Below are 11,770 nucleotides of genomic sequence, written 5' to 3'. Positions count from 1 at the left end.
TCCTTCCCTTCTCATTTTTTAAGGGAAATGATATATTTATGTATGTTTTTTATTGCACGACGAACAGCTAACGTGAGACCCACCCTCTTCCCGTGTTTTGAAGGGCGCAGGATGGGGCTGTGAACTCGGGCGCGAGCAGCGCAGCGGAGCTCCGGGGCCTGCTCCGCCCATCCTGAGCCTGGAAGCCCTCGCCGGGCAATTCCCAGTTCCTCCTCCCCCGCCCCGGCAATGGCCACGCTACTCCCGGTCACTGTCATTTCAAGTGTCTTACAGAAGTGGAATCACACAGTTTTGTTCTGTGACTGCTTATGTCCTGGAGGGTCATCCATATTGCGGCATATGGCAGGGTGACCTTTTTTAAGGCTGAAGACTATTTTGCTGTATGTATGTAATATATATGCCCCACATTTCCTCTAGCCGCTCCGCTGCTGAGGGACTCGGGGGTCACGCCCCCATCTTGGCCACTAGGAATAATGCAGCAGTGCTCATGGGAGTGCGGGTATCTCTTCAAGATCTTAATTTCAGTTCTTTTGGATAAACACCCAAAACTGGAATGGCCAAATCATACGGTAGTTCCATTTTTTAACTTTGTGAGGAACCTGCATACTATTATCCACAGTGCTGACACCATTTTACACACCCACCAGCGGTGTACAAAGTTCCCAATTTCTCCACATTCTCACCAATACTTATTTTTAAAAAAATAATAGCCATCCTAACAGGTGTGAAATACGATTTCATCATGGTTTTGATTTAGTGATTTTGAACATCTTTTTCTTGTGCCTGTTGGCAGTTTGTACGTGTTCTTTAAAGAAATACCTATTCAAGTCCTTTGCCCAATTTTTACTGGATTACTTGCTTTTTTGCTGTTGCACTGTAGAAGTTCATTATATATTTTGGATATTAAACCCTTATTCAGATATATGATTTGGAAATATTTTTGCCCATTCATCCATGTTGTTGTATGAGTTATAATTCCTCCCCCTTTTATCACGGAGGCGTATGCTATTGCATGGCTGCATCATAGTTTGTTCAACCCATTCCAATTTAAAGGCATTTGGCTTGTTTCTAGTTGGGGGTGATTATGAATAAAGCAGTTATAAATATTTAAGTGCAGTTTTCTGAGAGCACACAAATTTTCATTTCTTTTGGGTAAATACCTACCTGAAAGAAAGGAAGGAAAGGATTGCTGGGTTATATAGTAAATGTCTGTTTAACTTGTTGAGAAACTATGCAGTTTACTTCCCAGTCAACACAGACTAAGGATATATTGCCTTTTCTATAAGAACAAGGAGTAGAAATTCTTTCTATTATGAAATTCCTTTTTCACAGAAACAGCGCATGGAACAGGAGATTCAGATGAATCATAAATTTTGTTTGGCCCAACCTCTGCATTTTTCAGAACAAGGGAACTGAAGCCCAGAGAGATGCTGCACATCCAGGCAGGTGGGATGAGGGAGGATGGAGCTGGACCAGGGCCGGACCACAGCCCCTGCTCCTTGCTGCCATCTCCTTGCTGCCTGTTCTACTGGAGACTCTGTGAATCAGAGGGTGTGGAGGAAAAATCTATTTAGGGAAAGGAGGCCTTATACGTTAAGGAATAAGTGAGATGGAGGAGTGGAAGAATGCAGATAAATTATTTGCATTAATCAAATTCACTGAGAAATGACACAACTCTCCATTTCCTTTGGCCCAATTACACACACACCTGAACTACTACATTTTAGTCCATCTCTGTTTTCTAGAGAACAGCTAATATCAGCATTAATACATTTATGTTTATCTTATTTATTCTTAAATTCCTACATAGAAAAATATGAAATTTATCGTGATCAAAGCTCATGGTAGTACCCCCGACACAGAACTGTCACCTTGTTCTTGATTTTGTTACGAGTCCATTCACTTGATTCAAGCTCCTCTTGTTAGCTACATCCACAGTTAGTGCAGAGAAATTCTCTAATAAACATCTGAGATTAAAGTACCACTGCTGACAGCAAAATTACAATATGTAGTCCAAAGATGCATTCAATTATGATCACTCAGAGGGAGGAAAAATGAGGGGAAAAACAAAACACAAAGACCACGTACACCAAGGAAAAGCAAGGTCTGGGAAAGTAAGTCACTTCTTAATCCAATAATCTATTTTTAATTACCCACATTGTGGTCATTTACAGGGTAATCATTCCAGAGTCTCAAATATCCAATCTATTGGCCCAAAGCCGTGGGGGTAATTGCTTTATAACTGGGCAAGAATGTATCATCTACGTCTGGTCTAGACTCAGCAAGGGTATTTGTAACCCATATTTAAAGCTGCATTTCTGGATAGGATTCAATCTGCCTGAAACGTCCTGCTAATATTGCTTATTTTGTACGATACTTTCACAAAGTGTTAAAGTATTTTTCTGCCTTGAACAAGTCCATGTAGTTCCTTGCTCTGTAACCCGGTCGTGTGGTTTTGAGGGAGAATCCAGGAAGCAGCCAAGGCTTCTGTCGCTGCCAATGTCCCAGAAATTCCACGCGTCAGCCGCTGGAGAAAGGAATGCTGGCGGCGTGGGGTAAACTGGGATCCGGCCTCCGCACTGAACCCGGCCGCCGCGCTCCCACCTTCCTGCATCTCACCGTCACCCTCCCTGCGGCTGGCACTCTGTCGGCCTCAGGCGCGTTCCAGTTGTTCTCGGATACTCTGACCAGCAGTCAGAACCCGAAGTTCAAAAGCCCTCAGGTGCCCTGCTGCAGAAGAGACAGGCTGGGACTGTCACCAAAGCCCGCCTAAATAGTCAACAGGGACAGAGAAGAATGACTTAACGTGTGTGGCCGGCGGGTGATTGCAAACCCTCCAGAACAGGCTTTCTTCCTGGGACAGGCTGTTGTGTTTCATGTCACGTGGCTTCCCAAAGACAAAGAGGTTCCACCTCGGTCCTGTCTGCTCCCCTTTTCACTCTTGAATCCAAATACTTTTTCACTTTTCCCAGTTTGTGTTTGTAAACTGAGACACGAACGTCTAACTGGGACCCCAGAAACCAGGCCCCCAGAAACCAGGCCCGACACGCCCATGCAGGTGAGACTCAGCCCTTTTCCCCCCTCGGGGGGGCCCGCCCTCCACCTGTTGTCTCCAGGGACCGCCCCAGAGAAGCGCACGCAAGCGCACGCACAGGAGAGGGAGGACCAGACCCCCGGGGGCCCCGCTGGGGGCGGGGTCACGTGCTTCTCATCCCTGGGGGGGGGGCAGCCCTGAAGGCCACCAGGCTGTGCCCTTTCTGTTGACCTTGGCATCACAGAGCCCTCTCCTCTAAGACTGGCAGGGCGGAGACCAGGACGCACAGGCGCACGGCCTGCAGACACTCCTCTTGGCCACGGAGGGCCTTGGAAGTCACCCGTGCACGTGGCGGCGGGTTGTCAGCTTTTGTTTGCGGTTCAGCCCGTGCCAGCTGGTGCTCCGTGCTGGTCTCCGCGCCTCCTGACTCCCAGCTCACATGTTACGCACACAAAACACATCACGCCAAGGAGGCGACCTCTCCGATCCAGTGGTCCCCTTTTCTCAGACACAAGCTTGGGGGACGTTGGGGAGGGGTGTGGCCTGGGCCTGTGCCTCCTGGGCTGGGACCCTGACACGAAGCTGCCCAGCCAGCCCGCCCCGTGGGTGCGGCAGGTCTCTCCCGCCACCCCCTGTTCTCTTTGGTCCGACCTTTCTTGCTTCATAAAGACATCCAGAGGCATGCAGGGGCCTCACGCAGATGATCTTAGAGGTTTCCCGGATGGCAGCGCCTGCCAGGATCCAGGGCCGGCAAAGCAAGGACACCGTGTTCCTGTCTCTGAAGTTTAATGTTGCATCACAAAGATTCAGGAGGCATCAGGACTCAGAAGCCGAGGCGGTCCTGCGGTCCTGCGGTCCTGCGGTGGTGTGAGGCCGTCCTCATTACCAGCGTGCTGCTGCAGAGCCGGGCTCTCTGCGGAGTTACATGGCCATGCCCTTGGAAGTGCTGTCAATGATCCCAGGCGGCGTAACTCAGAATAGGCTGCAACCACATGTTCTTTATAAGCATTAGGCTGAGAATACGTGGTTCCAAACTCTGGCAAGTATAACATTTTGATACCCGTTGCCACGCATCTGATAATTCAAGCTTGATCTCAGTGCGCTACTTCCAACGGGAAATAATGGAGCAGAACTCTCAGCCGGGGAACTTTCTCCTCCATATGCTTCACAAGTTCCCTGGGACGTGTAATCCTACTGGGAGCGCCATCTGTACAGACTCCACACAGGCTCGTGCTGGGGGGAGCTCTTCCCTGCTAACCAAGCCAGATTTCTTCCTGCAAATCCACTCAAACAAAAGGCAGGACTGTCTCCTGCCCGTCTTCCCAGCCACTCGCACGTGTTAAGGTGCAGCTTATGTGGCGTGTCTGTTTTCCGAGTTATGAGCCAACCTTACAAGCCCCAGCAAGGTGAACCGGGGAGTTCTTCAACTGGTCGAGAACCCACACACGCCACTTTCTCTCCAGGCATGACTGTGTTCGCTGAGAGAATAATCCTACCTGCATCCCACGCAGGGGGAGCTTGCTGCATCTCACCTACGAGAGTGTGAAGGTCACAGGGAGGGTCCCCCCTCCTGCGTGTGGGTGATTGTATAGGTATGTGGGTGTGTGTGTGTTTGCATATGCGTGTCTGAGTCTCTGTGTACGTGTGTCTGTGAGTGTGCATATGTGTGTGTGTGAGTCTGAGTTGTGTGTGAGTGTGCATGTGAGGACACAGGCAGCGGGTTTGGAACTGCAACTCCTAAGAATCTGACTGTACCAAGACAAGTTACACTGAGCTTCTGTTTACTTGAATATTCTTTAGCTGGATCCAAATTTACCAGATAATTGACACGATCATCTTCTCAGCTTTGCCTGAGAAGCAGACACCAGCCCTCTAAAAATGCCGATGGAAGCCTGCCTATTTCCTTCTTGCCGGAGCTGAACTGACAATATATGCAACAGTGTTTGTTCTAGTCAGGAAAGCTGCACAGTTTTAGAGAATTCCACTTTAAAAAACTTAAGAATTTTATAAATGTGTAGTATGTGCTCAGAAACGTCTGAGAGCCTATGAGAATGACTGAGACATGAACTCTGGAAAAACTCACGACCTAGCAATGAATAAAAATCGAACGTGATGTCAAGCACTGTGCGTGAAGGCTGCTTCATGTGTTATCTTGGAGACGTCAGAAACCGCGTGAGAGCAGTTTTACAAGTGACCCCAAAAGATCCCCATGGAATTTATAGCAGATTTTAAAATGCAGAAATACTTAGATAAACATATTAAATAAAAATAAACAGACTAGCTACAGTGCATAAAAGAACTATAAAGTGACCTAATGGTAAGAGGGAAGCAGACCAAAAGGGTGTCTGTGATGGACAAGGCCAACTCTGTTTTGGTGATCCGCATCCACTTAGGGACAAACCTTGCCAACCGCGAGCCACAGCTTCCGCCTTCTGCCTGTAAAACCGTCCCGGACCTGAGTGAGAACTACTGGCGGGAGAGTTCATCAGACACGCCCCTCTCACCTTCAGCACTGCTCATTTGCATAAGAACCCCCCAGTCAGCTCCTACCGCCAGGCATAAATAACCAAGCCTGCAGGCAGACAGCAGGCTCCAGTCTAACTGGAGACGCCCTCTGCAGGTTTCTTGCAATAAACCTGACTCTGCCGTTGAGCTGTCTCTGAACTTTCTCTCCGATTCTAACAGTTTGTTCAGTTCTAGAGCTTTCTTTTTAACTCTCACTCCCACATGCATCAAGCATCCAATAGCTGTCTCATTGAATATGAAATGGTCATAATAACTGTATGCTAAAAGCTTGGATCACAACACTCTAGAGTTTGGAATGACTTCAGTCCATCACTCCACCATTCAGAGATGCTAAGGCACAACGCATGTTCCTACTTTAAGGGTTTTCCAGTCATGTGATCAACAATATATAATTAAGTGTAATAAAGCCATGATGAAACCTAAAATATCATTCTGATTTTGTGACAAGATCCCATACTGTGTGCAACTGTGTCTTCATCTGACCTGCCCTTCATCTCTGAGTCCCCAGTGCTGTGCACAGGAGACGTACCCAACACGTGTTTAATGAATGAACGAATGAATGAATGAACGATGGGTGAAGGTCACAGGCCAGAGTACCAGGCACCTGCCATGACCTCACCTTCAGAGACTGAGAGGACACACAGGACACAGCAGTGAAGTGTATGTTCAACACCAGAGAAACCAAGATGGACAGAATACTGACAAATACCAAGCATATCTCTACAATGTTTTTTCATGTGTCCTGATGGAATCAATCCCAGTGAGGTAAGTATGATTAGCCCTTTCTTCCAGTTGAAGAGACCAAGTCAGTGAGGTCTCTCGACCTCAGGGTCTTCCTCCCCTCAGTGCAGCATCTCTCTAATGAGCGGCTTCAATATCCATTCATTTCAGGATGAGGCGTTAGGTCAATGCAAAGATGGTAGCTTTTCTACCTCCGTACTTTTGTCAAGCACTCTTAGAATTCAGACCAGTCACATGACTTAATTGACAGTCTGATACAGTGGGACTGTCTCCAAACATAAATCATGCAGCTCAGGAGCTCAAGAAAACAGAAACTAAAAGATCAGACCAAACTGATGCTTCAAGAAGACCAGAAGGGGCGTGAGTCTCTGTGTGAACAACAGCTTTCCCACAATACCAGGAAATGTGTAGGTCCTGTGCTGCTTGTAATGTTGGTTCCTGTGTAAATCTGGATTTTTAAAAAGTTCCTCTGATTTTTGCTCCAAATATAATTTCTATCATTTCATTTATAGTAGAAAATAGCTCCACGTTAACACTTTACCAGGAAAAATTTCCCTCTTGAAATGATTCTCTAATTCATCACCCCTGTCCTGAATGGTTGCTAATTCTCTCCTTACACACATTTTTAGCTGATGCAACATAGTCATGCTTATAGATTGTGAAGTCCGACAGAACTGGTTTTAATTCCTGTTCCATCACTTTATAGATTAGGGCAGAGAACTGACACTCTCTAAGCCGCCATTGTTGTGGTTGTTAAAAGTGGGAAGAACACCTACTTTACACAGTTATTATGAGGTTTAGTAAAATGCTGAACACAAACCGGTACCTATTACAACACCTAGTACTAGAAAGGATTCAATATAAAGGTAAGTACTAGGATGCATGTGTCTTTTCAAATTACCGTTTTCTCTGGACATCTGCCCAGGAGTGGGGTTGCTGGATCATAGGGTAAGCCATAGCAGCAGTATTTACAATAGCCAAGACGTGGAAACAACCTAAGTGTCCATCAACAGATGATTGGATAAAGAAGTTGTGGTATATTTATACAATGGAATACTATTCAGCTATGAAAAAGAATAAAATAATGCCATTTGCAGCAACATGGTTAGACCTAGAGATTACCATGTCAAGTGAAGTAAGTCAGAGAAAGACAAATTATCATATGATATCACTTATATGTGGAATCTAAAACAATGATAACAATTCCATTTACAAGCCAAAAACAGACTCACGGGCGTAGAAAACAGACTATGGTTATCAAAGAGGAAAGGGTGGGGAGGGATAAATTTGGAGTTTGGCATTAACAGATACACATTATTATATATAGAACAGATAAACAACAAGGACCTACTGTGGCACACAGGGAACTATATTCAATTTCTTGTAACAGACAAAGAAGTATCTGAAAAGAAAATATATAGGTGTGTATGGTTGTACCTGAGCCACTCTGCTGTAACTTGAAACCAACACTGTAAAACAAGTACAGTTCAATAAAAAATTTTTTTTAATTTTAAAAAGGTAACTATTAACTCAGTCTCTTCCCATCCTGATTTATTTTTTGTGCAGCTTCCACGTTTTAAACTTTGGGACTCATAAAACTAATCATGTCATCTCTTGGATCATGGCTTCACATTGAATAAAATTCAAACACTTTAGTTTAAAACTGAACGTTCAGTTCCTTTGACTACCCTTCCTCCATCCCACATTCTAGTTAAAATGAACAAAACATTAATTCCTCTCAAGAACTTAATTTTCTGCATCTTTGTTCTTGCTTCCTTGCTGCTCGAAATATTCAAATTTGCATTTTTCAGTGAAATCCAGTATAAGAAAAACCCTTACATTATATTTCTATGTATTCATATTTTCTCTCTCTGTAAGGGGACGAGACATTTCTTCAGAGACAGAGGAGCATGAAGGATGCGTGAAATTCCACATGATTCAATCACTTTGTACCCCCAGAGGGGAATGAAGAGCTGCTCTTTAAGGAGGAGACACTAGATTTCTTTCCAGATCCACACATGGGTCTTGATCATCTCTGCTTCTTGGAAAGATTCTGTTCAACAGAGCTCCTGATTAACATAAGAGGCAATTAAACCCTCAAGTCTAAGTCTCTTAATTTGAAGACACATTCAAATTATCTGGGAAGTTTCTCCAAATGCGTACGCCTGGCCTTCCACAGACGTATCAGGTGAGCATCTCTGGGACTAGGGCCCCGGCCTGTCCAAGCTGAGAAACTCCCTCTGGAGGTTACTGGAGGCCATCTCTTCGGTCCTAGAGCCACACCACAGGCCCATCACTTGCTAGACCGCTTATGACAACAACTTCTATCTAATTATTTAATTGACGCCCCCTTCTAGTGTGTATTGAGTCCCAGTGCTGGACAAATAGCAGACAAGTTCCTAAGGCGTTATGGCAGAATCTAGAACACGTCAAACCACCTCACTCTGTTTCATCCCACTACGAAGTCTTCTGCCCAGCTTTGAGGATCAACAATTTTGGCTTCCGTTAAACTCTATGGATCTTTATGATCACTACGTTTTCTGAACATGCCGGGACATTCACAGTGTGTATGAATGATCCTGCATTTCAACTCGTGGCAAGATTTTGAGATTTCTCCACACAAAGCTGACGACTCTAGATTTGGCAAACTGGCAACCTTGCAAACCTCCCTTCCCCTTCCCACACTGTTTTATGTATCTTTTCCGACTAGGCCTATGCATTATTCAGAGGGTGCATCTCCATGAATGTAGAGCAGGCAGACAGTGTTCCACATACATTTTTTTGTCTTTAAGAGCTGCTCGAGGAGTGGAATACGTCCATTTAGAAGGAGGAGGGGGAGCTCATGGGTCTTTCGCAATTCTTAATTTTTCCTTCCCCAGTGCACTGTGGTCCAAACAGCGAGCATGCTCAGTCACACTTTGAGACGTTTTGTGCCACCTGGTGGAACTTTCTTGGAAGAGAATTATCAGGGGTCTGAATTACCTCTCAGCGGGGCCATCACCTGAGTGTTCTCTCAGTGCTGAATATTACCAGTCTAAGCACAGGTTCCCTACTGTGTCAGGCAATTTAACAGCAATAGGCCCATAATAAAGGGTTTTTTTTAATGCGAAAATTAGTCTTTAGTGAAAGAGACCTATTTTGTTAGCTGCTGGGTATATTCAGGTAACGCAGTGACATCCACACTTTGGGTCATTCTCTTCGACTCTGTTTAATACACGGAGTTGATGGCCAGCCTTCCAGCAGGCAGCCTGCAGATGCGAACACTGCTTTCCATTAGTTAGAGACAAAAGTAATTGTAATTAACCTTTTTTCCTTACCCTCACCCCCAGGAAGTCAAAACAATCTGATAATGTCATATTTAGCAATTAGTGATGTAACTGTTTACTCAAGCAGAGACTTTTACCAAACATAAAAGGGATTTTAAGAACACGTGTGCTGAAGTGATAACTGATCTGGGGGGTTGAGAGGCTCTTTGCTGAGACGCTCAAACTTGCGCCCGTGGAGGCAGCTGGGCGGAGGCACCGGGTTCCCCGTCTTCGGAGCTCCGGGCCAGGTAGCCATCCTGCTCGCCTAAGACGCTTAGCTTTTGTTCTTTCCAGGGACAGCCGTTAACTCAGTGGCCAAGCTCAGCAATGCAGAGGGCTTCAGCACCAACAGCATTCACGGTCCCAACCCCAGTGTGTTCATACGGTCTCCTTTTATTCCCTGAGATCTATTATGAAGAGATAACAATGTCTTCTCCAAGCCAGACTGGTTGAAGCCAAGGATGCTCTTCATTTTGCCTGGAACCAAAAAGGTCCAACTAACAGAAGAACGGAATCATCCAGAAAAATCCCCAGACTTCCCCGTTCACTAGTAACAAGCAGACGAACAAACAAACAATCCTTCTTCTCTGAAAGCAGAAACGGCTGAATAAGCAAACGGCCATGTTTTGGGAAATATTAATCCAGAATTCCAAAGAGCACGGATGTGCGTCCTGAGTCCTCAGCGAGGCGGTGGGTGGCGGGGCAGGGCGGAGGGCAAGGATGGAGCCTAGCAACGCGAACCCAGGCGCGCTGAAGACATCGCCGTCCTGTGCTCCTCGCCTCGGAAGGTGTCTTCCTGGTGCTGACGTGGCTCTCGTTAGTCATAATCTGTTTGCTTTAATCCACGTCTGTGCACCAGTTGCCAGGAATTCTTTCCACATTTGCTCACATCAGGACTTCTCCCTCGGCCCACACTGCAGCCGCTCTTCGCACTGCCTATAGCCCTGACATCCCTAGCTCTTAGATTCACGCTGGCCGGCCCCTACCGGCTGAAAGAAGCACACAGCTCTGACTGCCCTGCGCCGGCCGGGTCCCAGCGGTGCCCGATCACGCTGCCTGCTGCTGGAGGCGGCTCCTCCCCAGCCCGCGGGGGGGACTTGCTGCACTGCACCCCCACCCGGTGTGCAGGGCCCCATTAAAGCTCGTCACACAGCAGCCGCTTAGGTATCCTTTTGTCACCTAACATCTATTTTCCATAAATATCCATGGCAGCAACATCACTTGAGTACTTGTTGACGGGCTGTGTTCCTTGGCTCTGTTTTATGGTCATGAAAAATAAGGGACAGGAACGGAGGATCCTAGCTTGCCACCACTGCTCCAGCTTAATCCAAAAAGGGAGATATGGTGGTATCACCATAGGGCTGAAAAATTGGGCTATTAGATCAAGAATTTGGAAACCACAGGCATGAGGGGGAAAAAGCATGTGGAAGTTACTCTCTAAAAAAAATCCGTGCGATTTGAGGCTCTCTGAACGTCAATTTTCCTATGTGGAAAAAACAGCAACAGACAAACAAAACGAAACAAAAACCAGAGCTCCTTGTACCTCCTTTGTAGAATCACTGGAGGAATTGGATACAAGTTGCACAGATTAAGTGGCCCAAAGTCTGATGAGAAACAAAAGCTCAGAGCAAACATAATGCATATTGCCATTACTAATGACTATGAATATTATAAAGCAAAGAAAGCCATCACTTCCTTCAAAACCCCAAAACGGAGAGGACGAGAATAAAAATGGGGGAGAATGAAAGCAGAGTCGGCGTTAGGCCGGCAGGGATGATGTGTGTGAGTGCTGGACGGCTCCGGGCCACTTCTAAATAGTATTACCCAAAGGGTTATGTGCAGTCCACTGAGCTGACCAGGCCAAGCCGAGTGTGCGGGGTCTGTGCTGTGTCACGTGCAGTTCACGCTGGTGCGTGACACTCAGCACGTGGCGGGGGGGGGGCGCTTACCCAGGGCTGTAAGTTTGATTCTTCCCAATGGTCTACCTTCTAGATACCTTAATAAGACCAGGAAAGAGTCACATAGCTTCCCCGGTTATTCACGTGCCAGCTCCTGTTGGAAGGGGAAGTTTAATCCATCGGTTTGAACAGGGGTCAGTAAACCAGGCCTTTGGGCCAAATCCTGCCCACTTCCTGCTTTTTGTAAATAAAGTTTTATTGGAACG

This window comes from Vicugna pacos, chromosome 30, assembly GCF_048564905.1.
Source record: "Vicugna pacos chromosome 30, VicPac4, whole genome shotgun sequence".
Taxonomy (NCBI): domain Eukaryota; kingdom Metazoa; phylum Chordata; class Mammalia; order Artiodactyla; family Camelidae; genus Vicugna; species Vicugna pacos.
The sequence above is the reverse complement of the archived record's forward strand: the minus strand, read 5'-3'. Positions refer to the sequence as shown.